This window comes from Mastacembelus armatus, chromosome 23 (genome assembly GCF_900324485.2).
Source record: "Mastacembelus armatus chromosome 23, fMasArm1.2, whole genome shotgun sequence".
NCBI lineage: Eukaryota > Metazoa > Chordata > Actinopteri > Synbranchiformes > Mastacembelidae > Mastacembelus > Mastacembelus armatus.
The window spans coordinates 1883175-1907333 of record NC_046655.1 but is presented as its reverse complement, the minus strand read 5'-3'; the positions used below and the strand labels follow the sequence as shown (position 1 = coordinate 1907333).

Genomic DNA, 24159 nt, shown 5'->3' with positions numbered 1-24159 from the left:
TCACACCTGGAGCACCGGCTGATGCCACTGTATAGTAAATTTCAGCATAATGTCTAGTTGCTACAGATCTACTACAATAGCGATATCCACTATCCATCCATCAGCATCCACTTCTCCTGAATGGAAGTACAGAGCATTAGAAACTCTTCTAAAAAACTGGGACGTGTGAGAGTGACTTCAGCAGTACAAGAGTAAAGGGATGATCTGCATCAGTCTCTGCTCCACTTCCACTTCCTCAGGCAAATTTTCCTTTTACTCCCTGTTTTTTTTCTCCTTTATTCACTTCTTCTCTCTTGCCTGCTGTCATTTTCTTTCTATCTTTTAGGTCCAGCTCTTTCCCTGTCTTCTGTTCTCCTGACTATCTTTCCAATTGTTAAATCAGCAACGTATCACCAAACGTATCACGTAATAGACACATCTTTAAAATAATGATAAATTATAAATCATAAGCCTCCATTTTCAAATAGGCAGTAGGCCTCACCAATCACAGGTGACAAATGACATCACCAATGACATCACTAAATGAAATGACACACAAGCCCACTCCCCACATAGAGTCCTAACAAAAGCTGAAATGTCCATGGATTCTAGTCTATGGACATTTCAAGGTAACACAAAATAATGGAGTAGTTGATAGCAGAATCTTTGTATATAAAAACAACATGCTCAGAAAACAACAAAGGTAAGACAAAATTCATAATCATCGCTTCATAATTTATTTCTACAGTTCTTTGGCTGGTGTTTCAGTCATTTTAGTGGTATAATAGTACTGTTGGAATCTGCATAGTATTAGCTTTCAAACGGTGCATATCTTGTCGCATTAGCATGTCGTCACTTTCTTAAAAAAATGGCCAAAGTCATTTTCTGACAAAAAGGTTCCAAAGGTTTTTTTGCCTAAGTCAGCTCTTCATGATGCTGGACACCTCTGGTAAAATCACCTACATCCTCAGTTGAACAGATCGTGCAATTCTAACCTCTATATTGCAATGATGTTTGTTTCCTATCATGTAGTTGCTGGGCCATCATGTCTAGAAACTATGTTCTTGTGACATGTATATTTTGTCTAAATAGTAGATGCTGGGATTATATACCAATCTGGGAAAAGATTGATCCATCCATCCATCTTCTATACCCGCTTTTTCCTGGTTCAGGGTCACGGGGATCTGCTGGAGCCTATCCCAGCTCTCTCTCGGGTGGAAGGCAGGGGTAAGATTGATCCTAATTAGGTAATTGCCTGGTGAAGTACTATTAGAAATAAATATGAGATGAGATCTATGTACATTATGAGCACAAAGAATTAATGCTTTAGCTGTTTTAGTAACAGTTAGATATTGTGTTTATGAAACATATTGTGTTTGTAAAACTAATTAATTAATTTGTGTTTAACCATGCTAAAGGTCCCACTGATTGGTTCTTTTTAAATAGAAAATGGGGAAAAAGGGAGAGAGGAAGACAAACAACTTTTGTTTGTCAGTGTTTTTCTAAAAGAGGATGACTTAACTAAAAAGGAAAAGAGCTTATTTTTAAAGCTGGGAAAAAAACCAACTGTAAGAAACTGAAATAAATGCCGTTATATTTTTGATTGGCAAGAATCCTCTTTTTTTTTTTTTTTCTATTTCACCGAACACTGGCCTCTCCACTTCACAACATATAAAAATATAAGTTAAAGTCAAAGACTGCTTTATTGTCAATTCTGCCACATGTAGAGCACATACAGAGAATCAAAATTTTGTTACGGTCAGACCCTTGGTGCATATAGATAAAGTCTAAACACTAAATAGTGCAATGTATAAATTACAAATTACACGCAAAACTTAATAAGATAAGTGCAATCATAAACACTGATTATAGTTATAAAACTATTATGGTGTGTTTAGGTTTGGCAGCAAAAACTACTTGGTAGCGCGTTGAGGACTACAAGTGAGAAAATTATTAATGTTAATTTTTTGACCAAGACACACAGAAAAATAATAAATATGTATGTCAGTTTAACAAAAAGATGAGTTTTTGTTAGACTTTTTATTAGTTTTTTGCCCTCAGATGCGACACCTGAGTAAGAATCCTTAAATAAGCTCAGTGGGCTCTCTATGGGGGTATCAGTATGTGTTTTCAACAGATGGAGGCTCAGAATGTACACTGCTTCCACATACACATATGGGGATACCAGATGTGCGGATGCTGCAGGAAGGGAGGGGCATGGGGACTTTTCCGGGGTCTGTTCTAGCTAGCCATGCAGCACTGTGGCTGGGGCAGCACCATTACTTCTGCCCCCTGAAACTCGAGGAGAACCTGAACTGTGTCTTATGAAAACAAAATACACACATACTTTTGACTCTAAATCATAAAGCAGAACATCTGTCACATCTTCTGTGTGACTAGTCAGTTTGGAGAATAGAAAAGTAAAGGACAAGCAAAATAGAATGAGAATGAGAGAAAACATAGAAGCATCCAAAAACAAGGCAGCATAGTGAAGTAGTAGCATACCATAAAAAATGACAAGCAGTGAATATATCTCAGCCGCTTTCAGCTCAACCTTAAAGCAGCATTTCCAAACAGAAGCATCATTACACTCAGTTTCAGATACACAGCACGACAAATCAGAGTGAGGTGTCAAGTGACTGGACTTGATTTGAGCTGTGTCTTATCCAATTTGAACTTCAGTCACATCTCTGCTGCTTCCATGCAAGGCCTGGCATAGCTCTGATAAGACAGAAAGTCAGCCTGAGTCATCAAAGACACACGGTCACTTTCCCACAATCCCCACACATTTATTTAAACACGAACAGCTTCAAGCTGCTGTGAAAATGAATGTCATGCATGGAGTTGCCGTTTAACATTTGATAAACCTGTGATCTTGTGAATGTTGTTTTAATCCCAAAATGCAAAATTTTACTGACAAGTAGAATGGCTGCCCCTCTTTGAAAACACATCTTGCTTTTACTGATAAATTAATACTGATTAAGGTTAAAAGGCTTCCTGAACATTTGGATGTTCATGATACATGCAGCACAAACCCATGATGACTTGTGGATCACTGCTCCACACAAGCTTTAATAAGCTGGGTCATTTGTTTAAGAAAATGTCCTTTGAATGATTTTTTCTCAAATTCCAATGTGTAGAAAACTGACCTGCAAGTAGTCTTTGGCTTACTTTTGCCCAAAATTTATTTGCTTTATTTCAGAGAGTCATCTGAGAAAATGGATATCACCTTCACATATTTGCAGGGCTGCAAAGTAGCTAGCTCAGACTAAACCTGGAAACAGAGGAAAGAGCTGGCTTGCTCATGTTCACTTTCAATATCCTTAAAGCTCACTAATTAAAGTTATAATAGAAGATTTTAATCCTGGTTGAAGAGATGCTACCCTAATGCCCAAACCTCTTGACTGGATAATAAGGCCTGGAATACATTCAATGTCAGAGTTTTTAAAATGAACAATATGCATGTGACAACTATTGTTAACATACGAAAGAGATTCTGAAATGGAAAATAAAATGGTTACAGTTAAAAACTAACTATGATGTCTATGATGGTATGGAAACAATGAATGTCAGAACTGGATGTAAAAATCACTTGGTAAAACTAAGTATCGCCAATAATGTCACCAAAACAGATGCAATAGAAGGAGCCCCATCTGGGCCCATGACCACTTGAACATGATGCCACACATGCAAACATAACACTTGAATAAGCAGTGTGTATGGATGTGTTTTGCTTATTAATCTAATAAGAGGGGTGCAGAATCCACATGAACCTGTTTTTTCATTAAACATTCCTGAAAATGCCCAGACCTCCAACAGCACTGGTTGGTGGTTGCTAGAAATGAAGCTGTTTTTAAGACAGAGTCCACTGTGAGAGTAATAAAACAGAGAGCACTTAATGAAGAGAGACTGAGGCAGGACAGAAAGAGAAGCAGGAGGTGAGAAGCAAACTGTAAGCAAGGGAGGCCAAGACAGTGAAACCAAAAAAAAAAAAAAATGGAATAAACAAAGGAAGCAGAGTGCCAGAACACAGCAGCTTCCTACTCTGGAGCAAAAAAGTTAAAAGTGAAATGTAATGTTATCAAAAATAATTGGTTGGGTGGATAAAGTAGATAATGTGTAGGATGGTAGGGCTGTCAATGCTGGTGGCCTTTCTCAAACAGTATAAATCACAGTTCTGTCATGACATTTGCACTGAAAGAACTTTCTGCAGCATCAAGGTCTGTCTATTTACCAGCTGTGTTTGTGCTATGAAAGCTATGATGCAGAGTAAAGAATCTGTAGGAAGCACTGTGGTTCTGTATTTCCAAATTCAGACTGTTGCATGGTTAAACTTCAGTAACAGTCAAATAAATTGGTATGGCAGTGGCCTAGGCAACGTAGACAACTCGTTAAGATTACGGAAAAATTTGGTCAAGGTTAATCAAAAAAAGCTAATGTTAACTGCTTATCTGTGATGGGATGCAAAAATGTGGTCTATCGTATGAAGGTCACATATGCTATATGCTTCTCCACCAAAATGTACTCCAGACGTTTACTACTTGTGTTTACTACTACCTCAGAAATTATACTATTATACTATACTATATAGTATATTATACTATATCTTCATCATTGATCTATGCCTCTTTAGGCTTACCACGGTGTTTTAGTTTCTTAAACCCCCCAGTCCCAGATTGGTGCCGAAGTTATGTGCTTATACATGTAGCGCTAAACCACTTCTGTGCAGTACAAACTTGTATTGGAAATAAAATGCAAATTAATTTAATCAATATGACGAAGCGAATTAGTAAGATATAAACATTGTATTGTTCCTCCTACCCATCATGCAACACACACAAATTTCAGAATGATTATCACCTGAGCAGAGGAGCTAATTGCCACAGAGATGACATTTTAATAAACCATATACACTGTACGCACATGATGCAACACCAGGCTGCTTAGTGCAAAACAAACCCACATGTGCACAAACACACTCAGACACATACATAATATTTGAACAATAATTCAGCTAATTCCATTTATGTGAAATGTCAGCGAATGTTTAATGTCATTAGTCCTCAGTGTGTATGGATGTGTTTTGCTTTAAATGCCATGTGAAAAAGATGCCCTGTGGTCTGCTGACTGTGTGTGTGAGAATGTGTGCGTCAGTCATGTAGCCCTGCTTCCACAGCCTGGACACAGCTCTCACTCCCTCCCCGCAGAGTGGCTGCCATTCACCGTTTCTCCCTCCGGCCAGGCCACTAACCTTTCAGAAAGGCCACCAGCATTGACATCCCTCCTCCACTCTTCTGTTTTTCACTCCATTTATTTCTCCTTCTCCACCTTGGTTCTCTCTTTTTTTCTCTCTCTCCTCTCAATGACCTTTTCTCTCTCATTCCCTATTTTATCTTTTGAATTAGGTCTCTCTGTCTGTTAGCCCTTCAGCTGCTTCTCTTCATGCCCTCTCATCTTTTAACTCCCTGCTTTTCTTAGCTTCACCTTCCTCTGTGCTGTGGCCTGCACAGGTCACAAATGTTTCAACACCTCGCCTCAGGGTGATGAGATGAACCTTAATCAAAAACTAAATGCCACTGCAGCTTAGAAGTCCTGTGAAATAAAAAAAAAAAAACATTTACAGATTGGTCTTCTGAGTCTTTTTCTATAAACCATAAAAGGTTTCTGTTGGCTTGAATTAAAAGAGTAACTATTACATATTCAAAATATACAGTCAGTCTGAAAACTTTTTTAAAACCTGACTTGTTTCACCTCTTGCTACGTTTCATTTGGGCACACTCAGGTGTGACCAAAACAGTTACCCTCTACTGGATGTGGTCTCAATCAAACTGCAGAGCTGTTTGTCTGTGGTGTGAAGGTAATCTGACCTCGATCTGGATTAACTACAATGAGTATTTTGTCTATGGGTTAGCAAGTTGAAATTTTTAGTATGTTACAGACGCTAAGTATTTCTGTTGGCAGAATTTTGTTTGGTATGCTACAGTTATGAGCAAGTGCCAATTGTCCATTTTCTCCATGTATGCATCCATTTAAGTTTATTGGTGCAGCATTTACTGAGATATAAGCCAGTACTACCCTTGTACATATTTTCTGGTCACATTATTTAATTGGTTGACAAAACTAAGTGCATCCCTCTCAACATCTGTGAAAGCCATTTAACAGTGTAAATATGTGATTTTCTCTGTATTTCAACATCTAAAAATATAACTTGTCATCATTAAGTAAAAACCTGGTGAGCATTATAAAGTAGAATATTCATCTTGAAGACAAGTTACTGATATGTTATTTATGAAAAAATATAAAATTCTCTAAGAGATACAGTGTCTTCATCTGGCACTGATAGTCAACTATGATATAATATGGTTGGCATTTGGGCCCATCCACATATGTGTGGATGGGAAACACCCTAATGTGTTCTACCTGAACAAGTTCCTGGCTTTTTATCATCTCTGCTTTTGTTTTAACAAACAGGCATCTGATTTGCTTTTGTGGCCTGTCGAATAGATGTTCGAGTTCGCTGCTTATAAGAGCTGCACTGCTGCATTAACAGAACATGCCGGTGCTCCTCTCTTCACGTCCCTCTTCACTAGCTTTTTCTCTCATGAGCTAAAAATAAACAGTCATGACAACTTCTACAGAATGAGCTAACTGAGCTAGGAGCAGAGGTGTGTGTTTGTGTGTGTGTGTGTGTGTGTGTGTGTGTGTGTGTGTGTGTGTGTGCATGAGCCCTACAGTCAGGCATTTTGTCGATGAATTAATTAATTAATTCATTGACGTGATTGTGATAATGATCTGAAATCACAATGTCTTGCAGGAAACCAGCTGACAGTGACTTACAACAAACAGACGGGATCTTCATGTGAAGAAGAGCAATAATGAGACATTATTCATCAAGTGTGAAGAATAATTCTGACATTTGCACAAGCACTGTTATCCAAAACAATAATTATCTACTTGATACTTGGGCACATACATTTAGTAAAAAAAAAAAATCCAGTAATCATAGAATAACCCAGAGAAACAAGTAACTCCAATTACTTTCAAACTGAAATGCCTATAGCTCAATGGAAATAGTGTGTCTTGGCCAGAGACATATTTGGAATTAGTTTACATGCTGGATTATTTCCAGGATTAGTAGACATGTATGTGAACTACACTTTAATAATAAGTAAATCAATGGGAGTATGTAGGGAAACAACCAAATGACAGTTACAATTTCATTAACAGGAACCTGTGAGGAGAAGTACAATTTACTAGGTCCAAGGGTGAAAACCCTATAAACAGCAGCACAGATCTACATATCTGTTTATGTAGAACTTGAGTCTCAGTTAGCAAATAATGTCAAGATATTAAATAAGTAATGACAATGCCACTGAACATTACATTAAATGTCATGAAGAAGTCACTGGCAGCCGACATTAACGAATGACAGCAGATGCTTTCAAACAACAGGTGAGGTTGACAAGGCAAGACTGACAAACTAGAGCTGAAGCTGACAAACAACAGATGAGGCTGACAACATATTGCTGTGTGTGATGAATGACAAATGAACCTAACCCAGAATAGATGAGAGTGAGAAAGTACAGCTGAACTTAAGGGAGTGTTTCCGAAAATGCATGTCGAGTTTAGCCTAAGTTCTGGAAACAGGTCAGCAGTAACAGTTTGGTAGATGTGAGAACTTTTACTGTTTATACAGAGGAGGAGCAGCATGTGACGGTGACAGCATCAGCTATCAGAATGCATTCCCCCCTGATTTAATTGGTGCATACATGGTGCCAAGAAAGATGCAACTCAGAGACCCTACCTGTGGTGCGGAAACAAGTCAGCAGTAACAGTTTGGTAGATGTGGGCACCTCTTCCTGTTTGACAATGCTAATGACAATGCAGAACTACTTCAGACACCAACTTGGCTTTTTGTGTTAATGTGCAGTTCCACTCACACAAAGCCATCTGGATGCATGTGCCAACACATTCAATGAGCAAGGAGCCAAAACTCATTTCTTACACCATAACCCAGCAGCACAACAAATGCCCTTTGTTGCTCAGTCAGAAAGCAATTCCTCTTAAGTTATTACTCGGGGATGAGTCTTAATCAGGTTAGTTAAGAGACATGCTGTGCTGTTGGACAAGTCTGTTTACCTGAGCGTTATGTCTCACTTGTATGGTGCTTGAATACCAAGATGAAGCAATCGTGCATAGTGCTTCGGTTTTAGTTCTTGGTAATTTTTCAAACACAAACAGTTGATTCTAAGCTAACCACCAAAGACCACACAGTTTGTCAAGTCAAATAATATCCGAGTGAGTTGAATTTCAAAGTAGCGTGGGAGGATTTATCTACATGATTTAGAATAAACTGAATTAACACAAGGCTGCTCTTAATAAACTTATATTACTATAAATGTAAGTTATATCCAGAAATAAAATGTTTTATGCCAGCACATGCACAGACAAGCTTGTGACGTGCAGAAGGACGGAGGACTAAAGCTAACTCACATAACGCAAAATATACCAAATGGCAACATTTATGTGAACAGAATAATTAATGCCTACCTAGCAGATTGATGACCTTGGCTGCTTAGTGCTTTATCATGTTAAAATCCCTCTAACCAAGCAGCAATGAACAGAGTAGCCAGTGTACACAAATACACATGTACTGCCTCTTAGTGGTAGTTAGAAGTAACCTTGAGTTATGTACATGTAACAGCAATGTCAGTCACACAAAGCACATCACTCAAACTCCTCTATTGGTTTCTAGGTTGCTATTGGTTACTACAACAGATGGCTGATGGGATTGCAATTGTGATGAAGGTCCCTGGAGTTGAGAGCTATCAGCCAGGCAAGGATTTTACCAAACAGATGATCCCAAAAAATACTGGAGAGGAAATCTGTGAGAAAAATAAGGCATTTCTTTCCTTCTCCTCCTCCATATTTCCTCTCCACTTATCATCATCATCATCATCACCTTCAGCTGCAGTTAGCCTTGACGCCCACAGCCTCTCAGTGCATAAAAAGGACATTGATATCATCCTCCTTCTAGCCTTCAGCCATACAAAACCCACTCGGTTTACATTTTCACATTTTACATGGACAGTTTGGCTGATGGGTAACTTAACAGTGAGGACACTGCTACACTGAGCTTCAGGACCTTCCATTATCTAGCCATTACAGGGGTAGGGGCTGGTGTTGTTTTAATGTGAGCACCTACATTAGTTGCTGGGTGAAGCCATATATCATATACTGGGCACTTAAACCTTGCTCAAATAAGGGGCGTATTATCACATGAAGGTTTATGTTATTCATGTTTCTGAAGTATTAAAGGTGCTGCAACAGTAAAATTCCACATACTCCCTAATATAGAGAGACTATTGGTGGGGTGTGTTTTTTTATCTTTCACCTGTTTAGAAAAGACATAAGTAAGATGCAGAATAATGTGTGGCACTATATGAGATAAATTGCAATCATATTACACATACATATACAGTGAAATCTCCGTAGATCTTTTCATCTGGTGGGAGATATTGTACCTGTCAGCGCCCCTCAGTGTCGCTGACTTAAAAATAAAATTTGGAGCCTGATGAACAGTTTTCCTTTTGGGCCCATTTGTTTGCAATGACAGTCACAAGGATCTGACTTAAGTAGTGCATTACAATGAGCAGTTTGGGTAATTGTTTTCATCTTTTGTTTGTTGTCCCAAATATGGTTGTCTAACAGTTCAGGCCACAACATATGTGTAGAATAATATTGGTAACTTCTGACGTTGCAGATGAAGTTTTATCCTGCAAACCAGCCTTTAATTAGCACCACAGACAGCGACTAGAGGACCAATTTTTAATGCTCAATTAACAGCCTGGCCTGACTTAAAATTACCATGTGGGCCCCTGGCAGCCTCTGGGCCCCAGTGAACTGAACTGTTTGCACTGTCGATAATTATACTAGTGGCGCATGTAGTGCAAAACTCTAACTTCTCACCTTTTCTTTTTGGAGAGTTAAGGGGTTAACACTTAAGACAGTTAAGACAGATAAGACAGTTGTTTGTGTTTCTTGCTCTATTATATATTTTTTCATTGGTATCATGTTGGCATTACTGTAGCTTGGTGAGAATTATGTTATTACTACCAACTGACTATGAAAAGGGAAATGTACTTGGAAAAACACTACAATTTAAAACCCCACAGGTCTGAGATAATTGCCACTGGTCTGTCATGTATTCTGACCTTTGTTGTGTTTGTTTGTACCAGTTAAAGTCAGGATTCACACTTAAGTTTGACAGTGACATAATGACTGTGCAAAAATGCTGAATGCAGGAAATAAAAAAGTAGAACATCAGTGTGAGGCAGGGACATGAAGACAAGAAATGGTCAAAGGGTGGAAGAATCTACACAGTGCATTATGCTATGCTGTACAATGTGCCAAGGCATGCCTGAATAGTGCACCACTGGGTGGAGGACTTGATGCACAAATAAACAGTGACACAAATAGACAGCATGGTAAGTGTGCACTGCACTGCTAAAGGAAGCCACAGTGAAAATTTTGTTTCCACTCAATTGCATTCAACTCTAGTTGAAAAGAGCAAGCAAAAACAACCAGCTCATGTTCCATTCATTATTTCCTGGTCATGTCAGAACTTGATCCTGAGTTAGTTCTCATTACTTTGTTTACCAAAAACTGAACTACAACTCTCTTCAGGGCCATTTTTTTTTAGAAAAATGATAACAGCAGAGATCCATCCTGTCACAGTGATGGAGGTGCTTCATTACACTGCCTTTCCTTTTTCTGGCTGTGTGTAATTGCCAAAGCTTTGTTTGACTTCCGCAGTATCCATCAGCTCAAACATCCCCATTCTTCACTCCCATTCTCACAACCATTAGTGCTATGATGATGCTGTCCATACAGTTGATGAATCAACCAAGCTGAAGCTATCTGATGTGACTGTCAACAGTAGGCACAGGTACTGGCAACGTCCTGGGTCTCAATAGGTAATTCAATAGCAGGTAGGTAGAGAGACAGATACAAATACCCTTATTAGAAAGTAGAAATAGATCATGTGATTATTTTACAACTAACAAATGGGGGATTTATTTTGTCATTTTCTAGCCCCAACAGATAAAAAATGTATAGACTTTGTGATGTATTACAACTAATAGAAAATATATGCTTCTCTAGTTCTAATAAATAGAACATTTATATTTTCTGTAACAATTGATATATTATGTGATTTTACACATAATATACACAACTATTAAAAAATAAATGTAATCATTTTCCTGCTGATGTAAAAACATTATAGCCAGCCTGCTCATGCTACCAAGACCTATGAAGGTGTCCACTGGACAGAGTTTAGCAGCAGATCCTTTGAATCCTGGAAGTAGTGAGGCAGGCCCTCTATGGATCAGACTTATTTTACCAGCACATCCCATCTGTTCCCCAGGTAAATGAGGCCCATGCACTCATTCATACACATGATGTAAAAGAAAATGTGATTCACAGGTAGACCCACGTTCCAAAGACCCCTGCTCTACTTCCGACCTAGAAATTTTGGGCATTCCCAAGAGGACGGGAACGAAGCGGCTTTGGTTGGGATCTAAATGGGAATGGTGCAGCTTCGATTGGTAATGAAGCAGCCTCAATTGGCTAGAGAGGGATAATCAGAGCTGTCTTTGAATCTGATCAAAAACTTCTCCCAACCCCAAGGACGGAAGTTAAACAGTAATGGGACGGACATTAAGCGGCAACAGCGTGAACAGGACGGTATCAGTTTGGGAGTGATGGACCATTGCTAATTACTCCTTCATTAATACTGGTGGCACCAACGCCATTTAATTCCCATTCTACTCAGGCCCTGTTGACAAAGATAGTACCTGCGCCTGTACTTCAACAGCACTGCCAGCTTTGTGTCAGGGCAGCGAGACATGATCGCAGCTAGGAACGAGTAGACACTAAACCTAAACTTGTGCTTGCAATTGTATGATTGTATGCACTGACTCGTCTCAAATCTAATGAATTGTGTGCATCACCTACACTTAAATATGAGGAATTAATTCCATACCTTCCATATTAAGTTAAACTGTTGCGAATGTTTCTACTGAAAGATAATTCTCAAAGCAATTTATCCAACTACACCATTATCTACTGACTCAGATGTTTATAACAAATAACTGTTGAACAGCAGAGAGCAGCTGCTTTTGTGATAAGAGTGTGTCTTAGTCAGGCTAAGCATCAGTACAGCGGTAATGCCTCATGAGTTGGTTGTTGGCAGCATATCCACAGCGTAAGACGATAAGGGAGCATAGTTGATCGTATTGTTCGTAGTTGAAGCATGTTGCTAGTAGGTGGAACGTGACTGAAGCATGAGTAAAGGTAAAGGTAAAGGGTAAAGGTTTTATTCATGAAATTTCTCCCAACTGCTCCCGACCTGAGTATAAAAATCAAGGGAGAGAGCGGGAACAGGTCCTGAGTCTGTGGAATGTGGGTCATAAGGCCGTCTTTTTCATTGCTTCATAGTCAAGTTATGATGTGCCCATTGTAGAATGGGGCCAAATGGACTGTTTTTTAGCAGTTTGGGATAGCTCTTCTTGGAAATTGGACCAGATGTGCTAACATTCACTCCCCATGTACATCAGTGAGTCTTGTCACCTGTTGCTGTTTCACTAGTTGTCATTCCTTGGACCACATTTAATAAGTACTGAGCACTGCTGACCGGGACCACCCCACAAGACCTGCCATTCTGGAAATGCTTTGACCCAGTCTTCTAGCCAAAATGTGGACCATGTTATAATTGCTGATGAATGTCCATTTTTCCTGTTTCCAACACATCAATAGAATTTGTGTTTTTTTTTAACATAGACATAACATCAATTTGTGATTTTTAACCTTTACTATATAGTAGATAGAAAGATGTTCTTTACCTTAGCTTCCCAAACATATATTTTCAGAAATTCACATCGACCTACAATGAAACCTAGATTAAATCATTAATTGATGTGAGAAACAAGGCAGTGCTACAAGATAAATATCTGTAATGACATTGGTTGCTGTTTGGAATCTGCACCTCTGAATCACTCAGCTGTAACACCATACAAACAGCTCAGAGCTTCAGAGGCGGAGTAGATCATTTTAGTTTGCTCATATTTTGAAAGAAAGCCCTGGCAACAGGATGTGTGAATCTTGCATCGCAATCTACACTGCCAATAAATAACCTCTCAGCATATGCCAACTGTACGGCATGTTTCACAGTGTCTGCATACCAGGAAAACATCCACATGCCATAAATCAATTAAAAAACACAACATTAATAAAGTCCATAGCTTGTTGACTCACCAAAGGAATTGCAGCAGGAGTTAGGGAGGCAGGTAGAGCAGGCAGAGCAGGAGGAGGACAGCTGCCTCTTCCATGGGCTTTGCACGGGTGAAGGCGGCAAAAATGCTTGTGCGAATGCTGCTGAACAGCCCTCCCTCCCTCGCTTTCTCTCTCCTGCTCTGTCTGCACCACCATTGTTCCAGCCTCAACAGTCAGATATGTCAATGTAGAGTGGTAACGTGCAAGAAACCCCTTGTGAGGCTGACCCGTGAAGAAAGCTGAGACAAGTGGACATGTTTGTCCAGATGTCAAACAGAAAAGAGTAGGGGTTCTGTGCAGAGCTGTACTGCCTTCATGTACATGACACATGTACTGTACAATGGCAATTTATTTCAATGTGCCAATGTCAGTTTTATCTCTGCGGCTTACTACATGATCAACTAATTCATCGCTTTCTCATTAAAGCTATGAGCTATCATTAGAAATGGAGTGATGATTAAACACAGCTCATAATACACACAAACACAAAAGCATTTCACAGTTTCATCTCTGCTTCGACTGACACTCAAGACTGCAGTAGCTCTTTTCCACTGGCATTATGTTTTTTGTCAAACACTTATTGGAGCTTACTGCTGTTTATTGTAAGTTTTTGTGTGACACACTAAATGAAGGTCACGGAAGGCAACATAACCTTCAACATTTCTGGGGACCAAAATTCACTGTCTGCCGCTTGTGCATCCAAAATTTACATTCAGATTCACATGGTTGGCTGCATACTGGCTTAAGGGGACTTCTAGCTGTCAAAAACTGATTTTGTGCTATATGCATTGCGCAAACTAAGAACTAGTGGCCTCGATTTAGCTTCTCCTGTTCTCATGTAACATCTTCAAAACTCATTCACATTCAAAGATGATTGTGAGAGATTTTACTGTTTGTTTTCACGTTTGAAGTGGAAAACCTGTGAAGTTTTGTGTGTACTTTTCTGCTTCAGCTTCTCTCAAACATCTTCCTTAACTTTCCAGCAGGAAAGAGACACACTTTTGTGGGTGGGGAATTTGCTTTGACACCGTCTCATTCCTGCATGAACGCCTTCATTTGTTTTTGAGGCTGAAAACCCTTTTCAGTTGTGAAATGAATGTTTACTTCTTAAAGTTATGTGATTTTTCCATTTACATTAGGCTGAACCATTTTGTACAGCTATTTCCAGAACAAGACATTGTGGGTGTAAAGTCTTTAAAATTCAAAAAATGTATCATTCATTAAACATCTATAGTGTTTGCTCCGAGCTGAAACCTTACAAACAATTAAGAGACATACAGTCTACAGAAACTGGCATATCACAGACTGTGCAGCAGAAATGAAGGCTGAACATTAACATTCTTTTAAGTATGTTTTGTTAGCGAGTGATTGTTATACTGTCTAACACAGTTTCAAACGATTTTCCCATCAGATTGGTGCAACTTTCAGAGGAGACTTGGGATCAACGCAATCCCATATGAAAGTGGTTACTGTATATCATCTCCTTCTGCTAACTTGCTCTATTCAGAATCTGCTTTCTTAAGACAAACCATAAGAGCAAGATAATGGTAGAAAGTTTACTGAGAGAAAATAGTGATGAAACTCATCTGAGTGTGAAAAATACTTTAGGAATGCAGCTTAAGAGCACTTGGGGGGGAAAAAGATCAAGATGACAAGATTAAGATAGCTTGAAAATACAGTGAGTATTGTATATCAGTAATAGAGGTAAAGATGGGAAAGTGTAAAAGCCGAATGACTAACCTGGTTATGAAGAAGTTGGAGCAGCAGATGCAGCTTATTAAACATTTGTTTTATGGAATCTTTTCTCATATTTTAGCACTTTGGGCTTAAAATGGTCTTCAAGGTCTTTGCGATAGTCATGTGTTTGATATTAGCTAGAAATTTTGTAGTTTAGTTGTTCATGTAGCTTCTGTGAAGGAGGTTTTCTGTGGACACTTACAATATGGGCTGTTCACACACACATGTTGAAAAGCTGAGGCAGTGATATGCTGCTATGGGACTTGACATAGCCTGCTGGGCTACTGATATTTACAGTAAAGGACACCCAGCAATGCTTCAGAGGTTATATGAGAAAAGCTCAACATCATGCAAATATCCTCCAACACCTGTGAGTAATTTCCAGGCAAGAGCCAACTGCTTTTGATTCAAGGAAGTTGTTTACTACTGTGCTTGATGAGTGGGGGTCACTATCAGCATATCAGCACAGATACAGGACTGCAATGCTAATCTGTCTTTGTCACCTAGGTGTTTTTGTATTAAAACTGTTTTAACAATCTGTTCAGCAAAGTTAAATATATAAAAAAAAAAAAAAAAAAAAAAAAATTCCTGTCTCACCCCTATGGGTGGTGTGTGTGTCTTCCTCAATCTCGGGTCCTCTACCAGAGTCCTAGGAGTTTGAGGGTTTTTCGCAGTATCTTAGCAGTTCCTAGCACTGCGCTCTTCTGGACTGAGATCTCTGATGTTGTTCCTGGGATCTGTTGGAGCCGCTCTCCCAGTTTGGGGGTCACAGCCCCGAGGGTGCCGATTACCACGGGGACCACTGTTGCCTTCACCTTCCACATCTTTTCTAGCTCTTCTTTAAGCCCTTGGTATTTCTCCAGCTTCTCATGTTCCTTCTTTCTGATGTTGCTGTCACTTGGGATCGCTACATCTACCACTACGGCTTTCTTCTGTTGTTTGTCCACCACTACTATGTCCGGTTGGTTAGCCATCACCTGTTTGTCGGTCTGTATCTGGAAGTCCCACAGGATCTTAGCTCGGTCATTCTCCCTCACCTTGGGAGGTGTGTCCCATTTTGACCTTGGGACCTCCAGCCCATACTCGGCACAGATGTTCCTGTATACTATGCCGGCCACTTGGTTATGGCGTTCCATGTACGCTCTGCCTGCTAGCATCTTACAACCTGCTGTTATGTGCTGGATTGTCTCAGGAGCATCTTTGCACAGCCTGCACCTGGAGTCCTGCCTGGTGTGGTAGACCCCGGCCTCTATCGATCTTGTGCTCAGGGCCTGTTCTTGTGCCGCTACGATCAGTGCCTCTGTGCTGTCTTTCAGTCCAGCTTTTTCCAGCCACCGGTAGGACTTTTCGATATCAACCACTTCTTGTATCTGTCGGTGGTACATGCCGTGCAGGGGTTTGTCCTGCCATGATGGTTCTTGCTCTTCTTCCTCTGCATCGGGCTTCTGTTGCCTGAGATATTCACTAAGTATTCCATCTCTTGGTGCCATCTTCCTGATGTACTCATGGATCTTGGCTGTTTCATCTTGGATGGTGGCTCTGACACTCACCAGTCCCCGGCCTCCTTCCTTCCTCTTAGGGTACAGTCTCAGGATGCTGGATTTGGGGTGAAGTCCTCCATGCATTGTGAAGAGCTTCCTTGTCTTGACATCAGTGGCTTCTATGTCCTTTTTTGGCCAGCTTATTATGCCAGCGGGGTATCTGATGACCGGCAGGGCGTAGGTGTTGATGGCTTGGACCTTGTTCTTCCCATTTAGCTGACTTCTTAGGACTTGCCTTACTCTCTGTAGGTATTTGGCTGTGGCTGCTTTCCTTGCAGCTTCTTCTTGGTTCCCATTTGCCTGTGGGATTCCAAGGTACTTGTAGCTGCCCTCAACATCCGCTAAGCTGCCTTCTGGGAGTTCAACTCCTTCAGTCCTGACAACCTTCCCTCTCTTTGTTATCATCCGACCACACTTGTCCAGTCCGAATGACATTCCAATGTCGTTGTTGTATATCCTGGTGGTGTGGATCAGTGAGTCGATGTCTCGCTCGGTCCTGGCATACAGCTTGATGTCATCCATGTACAGGAGGTGGCTGATGGTTGCCCCATTTCGCAGTCGGTATCCGAAGCCAGTCTTAGTGATGATCTGGCTGAGGGGGTTCAGGCCTATGCAGAACAGCAGCGGGGACAGAGCATCTCCTTGGTAGATGCCGCACTTGATGGAGACTTGTGCTATCGGCTTGAGGTTGGCTACTAGGGTTGTTTTCCACAGTCCCATTGAGTTCCTTATGAAGGTTCTTAGGGTCCTATTGATGTTGTACAGCTCCAGGCATTCCAGGATCCATGTGTGAGGCATTGAGTCATAGGCTTTCTTGTAGTCAATCCAGGCGGTGCACAGGTTGGTCTGCCTGGTCTTACAGTCTCGAGCGACCGCTTTATCCACCAGTAGTTGATGTTTTGCTCCCCTGGTGTCCTTACCCATTCCTTTCTGGGCCCCGCTCATGTATTGAGCCATGTGCCTACCCATCTTAGCCGCTATGATGCCCGACAGGAGCTTCCAGGTTGTGCAGAGGCAGGTTATCGGACGGTAGTTGGATGGGACTGCTCCCTTTTGGGGGTCCTTCAGGATCAGGACTGTCCTGCCTTCAGTTAGCCACTCTGGGTTAGTCCCATCCATTAGCAGCTGGTTCATTTGAGCTGCCAGGCACTCATGGAGGGCAGTTAGCTTCTTTAGCCAGTAGGTGTGGATCATGTCAGGCCCCGGTGCTGTCCAGTTCTTCATGTTGGAGACCCTTTCTCGGATATCTGCCGTTGCGATGGTTACTGGTTCCTGTTCAGGGAGGTTGCTGTGGTCTGCTCTCAGGTCTGCCAGCCACTGGGCATTGGTGTTATGTGATGCCTCCCTCTCCCATATGTTTTTCCAGTATTGTTCAGTCTCCAGCCTTGGTGGGTCTGCTCTCGTGTTACTGCCCCCCCACTGAGAGTACACTTTGGATGGTTCGGTGGAGAACATCCTGTTTATTCTCCGTGCTTCTATTTCTCTGGTGTACCTCTTCAGGCGTGTGGCCAGGGCTGTGAGTCGTTGTTTGGCAGTCTCCAGGGCCTCAGGTATGGACAGCCTGCTGTATTTCTTACCCAACTTCATCCCCCTTCTCTGCAGTTCTGATAGTTGGCTAACTTCTCTCCGTGTTGCCCTTATTTTTGCCTCTAACCTCCATCTCCACGCAGGGTACTGCTCCTTGTTGGTGGAATGGATTTTGTGGCCAAGCATCTCAAGGATCACTGTTGCCGTGGTGTATATCAGCTTGTTGGTCTTGGTGATGGTCACAGTGGGGATTGTTCGTAATGCTGCATTCACATCTTCTAGTAGACTTTCAGAGAGTACTTCACTTAGTCTTGGTAACCGGCTGCGGAGGTTCCAGGTGTCCATCTTGCCTACGATCTTCATTCTCAGGTCAGCTGCTCTTGTGTTGAGCGTGTCGGGGCTTGTCATTGGGGCTTGATACCCAATCTCGGGTGGGGGTGGTGTTGTTTCCCCCCTGACCTGGCGTCCTGGCTCCCCCTTGCCGTAGCATTTGTGTTGTATTTCTTCAATCTATAGTTGTGATAGCAGCTGCCGTTTGCGGATGTTGGAACACTGAGCTACTAGATGCTTTAGCCCTAGTGTGGTGGGTTTTGGAGTTTCCATAGGTCCCACATCCTCTTCATGTAGCCCCTATCGCTGGGGTTACTCATGTAGTAGCATTCCAACATGGAATGAATGTATATATATAAACGACTGAGCTATCCAGTCGTATATATATATATATATATATATATATATATATATATATATATATATATATATATATATATATATTCTGTACTCAAGAAACAAATGAACAATTGCAACTCCACAAATGCCTTTGAGAAAAGTGTTTGTGCCATTACTCCAATAGTTTCAGTTTGTTCTCTTTTCCTCTGTGATGGTTTACTGAGCTTCTAAATGTGGCCACTCAGAAGAAGCTGCAAAAATTATTAACTTTAGACTTAAGTTTAACTTTAGTTCAACAGGCCTTATCAAGCATACTCTGCACTGTAAGTAGGCTCTTCAGATATTTTGGGAGTTTAGCAAATGCAATTGCAGTTCAAAGCCAATTCGAGGGTTATACAAAGGTAATGAAATCCAAGATTGGGGGGCATGGTGTATTTTGTAATATGTAAACACTTAAAAAAAACTCTTTCTGTAAAGTAAAATAACTTTCATCACACCATGCAAATGGCAAATAACTTCAAGGGTACAGTAAAAGTACAGTTATGGTTCATTAATGATAAAAAACAAAAGCTTCTAGCCATGTTTGCCCACATTTTTGCTAATGTAAGTGAAGATCTGTCATGGTCACTGCATAGGGAGTAAATAGTCTACTCTTCTCATAAATACTATATAGTTTGGAATAGCCAACATCTGTGCTAAATCAAGCTAGCCTGGAGATATCTAAGTAAAGACAGGAATAATATGTAAAAAACAAAGGTTTCACTGGTGCATGGATCACTGAGTTGGGCAGATGAGTTTTTGTCTCAGCTGACAAGGTCATATTTAAAGTTTCTCCTTACAGTTGGTATTTCTTTTTCCTTCCATCTGCCTCTCCCTCTGCTTCTCACTGTTAACTTTGATGTTTTCTCCTCTTTTCTTATTCTTTACATCTAAAATGCAGAAACTTTGAGCAGCCTCTTAGAGGCCATGGGACAAGAAAGGACAAAGTGTATTTCTGCAATGTTTTGGTTTTATTATCTTTATGTAGACCAGCCTGTGTTGTGGAATTCACCCACAGTCACTCAAGGAAAGTACTGTATGTTGGTGAGTTATACACTGTGCTGTACAGTGACCAAAATAGTCTGACCCTTTAGACAAGTAATGTCATGTTTTTTCTGCTTCCATTTCTCTAAGGCGGTAGTAAAAGGCAAGCTCTTGAGAAGCTGCCCCATCAATAAAAGTTGCACTTGGGGGCTCAGTGGTTAGTCTAATGTAATGACTTTGGACCTTTGACAGAGTACCATGCACTTTGGCTTCAGTGGAAAAAAGGCAGAGCAATCGTTCAGCTGTGGGAGGAAATGGCACGGAGATGGACACAGAGTGAATACACATTAATTGAGCTATTGGCATTCAAGTGTACATGAAGTGCAGGGAGAATGTGCGTTTGTGTGGGTGATGTAGCAGAAAAAAAATCTCCACTACACAACAACACAAACACACTTTAAAAAAAGCAAGCAGGGCTTCTGTTTTTTTATGTTCCTGTTTTTGTTTTTTTGTTTTTTTCTAAGAAAGAGCTAGTCTTGGAAAGTCAGCTAATGGTCACACCAAATCATCATCAGTCATGGAAATGTTAAATGCTGAATTTCCACCTCTTGCAATCTCCCAACTTTGTGAACAATTAGAGTGTTTAAGGTGATCAGATTGGATATTAACAAAATTGCTGTTGCATCAAATGAATTACAGATTAAAATTCAGTGGAAATGTGACATGATCTCTGAAATATTTTCAAAGCATTTTTTAAAATTGTCCGTCATAAATCTGTGAACACATGGCAATTGTTCATATTGAACGTGAATTTTTACATGACTTAACATGAACATAAACAAATGAAAAAACAGCTAATGTCTGTCTAACTGACAAAATGTTATCAAAATGTGTGCACATAAAGCAAACTGACACACGTTCAGTCACTGTAATGGTGATACCCTGAGTGCTGGGAGCAGCCCAGTACACCTGCAGCCCTGTGCTGCTGCCATCCTCTGAGGACACATCTCAGAGGCCTCCCTGACAACACACAGCAAGCAAGGATGGAGGAGTTGACTCACTCTTCTTGAGTGTGGTGGTTAGCCACTTCTCCATGCACTTCACACACATTAACTGTATTTCAGGCCTGTCATGTTTAATTCACGTTACCAAGACAACAAGTGGAGTGTCCTCTATGATTACTGATGTGTAAGAGAGAGTCTGACAAAGACGAGGGGTTTAACCAGAGATTTTAACAAGGTGCTCTACTCCATTCTACTGATTTCGTATGTTGGCTTCAGGAGGTCTGATGCAGCTAGTGCAACATTTGCTTTAGTTCAGCAACTATAATAATGAATTCTTCATTAACTATTTATGGTAAAGTGAGGAAATACAGGGATATACCGGCATACAGGCCAAAACATTGAGTAGCCTTCTACAGAACTACAGAAGACTACCTAAAACTCAAGAGGCTCATGAGTTTGTATACACACAATTTACTGTTTTTCAGTAAATAAAATTTAGATTCTTAAAATAACCACTGTAACAAGACTATGATTTCTGTAAATGGGGGAAAGTGAATGCCAAGACAGTACAAGCAACGATTATTATATATTTCAGTCTGGCTGAAAGTGGTGAACAGAAGCCAGGGCATGCTAATAGTATGGTTAAACAAGTGGATAACATTTTTGAAAAATGCCACTGGCATATTTTACCATATTACTGTGGTGTAGGTATGAAGGGCAGGGTTATTTCAGTCAGGATGTAAAAGAACAGCCTGATTGGTGTATCCAATTCCAACTCAATGCTTTTGTGTTTGTCCAATCACATCTTAAAGAATTTACCAAGCTTTCCAGTAGAAGTCAGCAGAATTCAACCCCTCACAGTGGTTTTCTCCCAGTAGAGATGATTACCAGCTCCTGAAATGTAGGGCTGCAGCAAATGAGAACTAATGATATTACAAAGACTTATTTGCCAGCTGTGGTAAAAGAAGGATATTAAAACTAGGTTTGTCTCAGAAAAAGACTGAGGTAAGATGTGATAACACCAACATCACACCCATATCATCATTAGTTAACCACAGATGTTTCTCAAGCTCAGTATCAAGGATCTCAATTAGTGAGCTATTTGAGTGTAAGTTACTTTTTCTTGAAGGACATCCACATTCCAGGGGCTCTGAAACACACTCATGTGTGCATGCATTTGCTTCCTCTTTAGCTCAAGTCTTCCTAAGCTCAAGCTTACGCTGACTACAAGACAAAATGTGTTTTATTATCAAGAACCCATAATTCCAGTTCCCATTTCCCTGTCATCCTTGCATGTACTGCATATGGTACTGCATGTCATGAAACTGAACTAGCTCAGTCTTGTAGATACAGTACCTGTGAATCTGGCCTCACAGCAGTCTCACTTTTAAACAGCACTTATATATCATAAATATCTTACTCATCACTGCATCATTGTGTACTGTATAAGCAGAGTGATCCTCACCAGCAACAAAAAGAAAACACTATGTATTAAAAGAGTGGAATAATTAAAAAAAACTTAAAGATTGTGAGAACTGAACACCTCATGTGATGACCCACCATGAAGAAATCCAGAAACTGTATACAGTCAAACATACAAAGAAAAGGAAGAACAGGAGGTTAATAGTAGCTAATTTTTGTCCCTGTGGCCCTCTACAAGATTGATGTCCTGTCAGGGAGCAGTTACATCATATCCTACTGGGTGCGTTGGCTGCTGCCGATGGCTAATTAGCAACCAATGAATTCAGTAGCTACACACATCTTCACAGCTGTGTGAAAAACCAACAACAACCTTTGACACTTCCTTTGTGTTGCTTGGCAACAAAAGCCAGAATCTTCTTGTGCGTACAAAAGGATTCATGACTGCATTTTGATGCTTCCCTGAGAGCTGCTCCGAGAACAGCAATTTGACAGCTCCATAGAGAAAGAGAGGAAAGGAGGGAAAGGAAGAACATGGATTAAATTCCTGCAGTAAAACGCATGCCACTCATTCATGTGTGTCTGTGGATATACACATGGGGTTTGATTCAATAATATGACATTTATTTATATGATAGTAAGAGTTTTTTTCTTAATTACAAATGAACTTTTCTGGAATGTAAAGCCTGTAACCATGTAAAGCTGTTTAATTGCATGCTTGAAGTGCATTTTTTTGTTCAAATATCTACACTTTCATTGCACAAAACACACAAAAACTACTCTAAGATATGCATCACAACATGAATGCAACTCAATATCAGATATATCCTTAAAACTATACTATCATATTAAAAAAATAAATATGCTTCAATGTTCAATGTGGAAGCAACTGGAAACTTAACATCAAATTAAAACTATGGATATCGACTGAAAAGATCACAGGTAAACATAGAAGCATTATTTGGTGAACAGGTGAAATTAGTCTCTAAGAAAGTCTGTAAATATGGTGTGGGATCCTTTCCATACTGAAATACTGATCATGTTTGTTGGATCCAGCTTGTTCTTTGGCTGTCCCTCCCTCTCTCTGTAAGTCTCCACCATCTTCCCCCTTTCTCTGATTCCCTCTCCCCGCTCTGCAGAACACAGAGCGCCAGCGATTGTAATTTAACATCTAACTGTGTTGTATTTATTGCAGTTGCCCTAAAGAAAACCTTTTTCTCATTTTGCTCCGTTTGTACTGAGCTTCACTTCATCTTCCTCCTTCCTCTTCTCTGTTTTTTGTTCTTCTCAGCCAGCATGTGCTTCTGTCTATGTATGTTTCCCAGTATGTTTCCCACACCTCCAGCCTCTGCTTTCCAGCAGCATCCTGGGAGGTTTGTGTCAGAGCAGAGGCAGCTGTATTTTTAACTCCCCTTGCTACCCAGAGAGGAAGGATCTGAGCCACAAATTCATCTAATGCATTTTAGGTCCACTGTGGAATTCCAGACACCTCCCACCACTGCAAGTTGCAAATTAAGACTTTGCTGTAATGCAACTTCCTAAACAACGTTTTGAACACCTGACACCATTATCAAGTGAAGTCATTAGTCTTATATATGAAGTTGTTAAAAGTAGAGTGCTGCTGACTAATCTCAGCAAAGTAGGATAATTTGCTGCAAACATTTTCCTCTAAGAGACAAATGTGTTGTGGGAGTGACTGGGCTTTGAATCATGGGCCACCTGAAGAGGAAAGTGGGAAAAGTGAAGTAAAACCAATTTTTGATATAACTCAAGAAGCAACCTTTTTCTGCATTACAGATTGATAATGTGCATATTAAGAACAATATTTACTCTCCTGCATAGATTCTCTTGACTGTCCGAGTTGGACTGTGAAGGCCATGGCAAATGAAGCACACCGACTTTATTGTTTTTTTTTTTCGTTAGGT

The 24159-nt window shown here is 40.4% G+C and overlaps 1 protein-coding gene across 8 annotated transcripts in view; it reads right to left on the bottom strand.

Annotated features, from left to right (window-relative positions):
- LOC113141999 (pleckstrin homology domain-containing family A member 5-like) overlaps nt 1–24159 on the bottom strand; it is a 190326-nt gene that overhangs the window by 63240 nt on the left and 102927 nt on the right. The gene's annotated exons all lie outside the window — the stretch shown is intronic.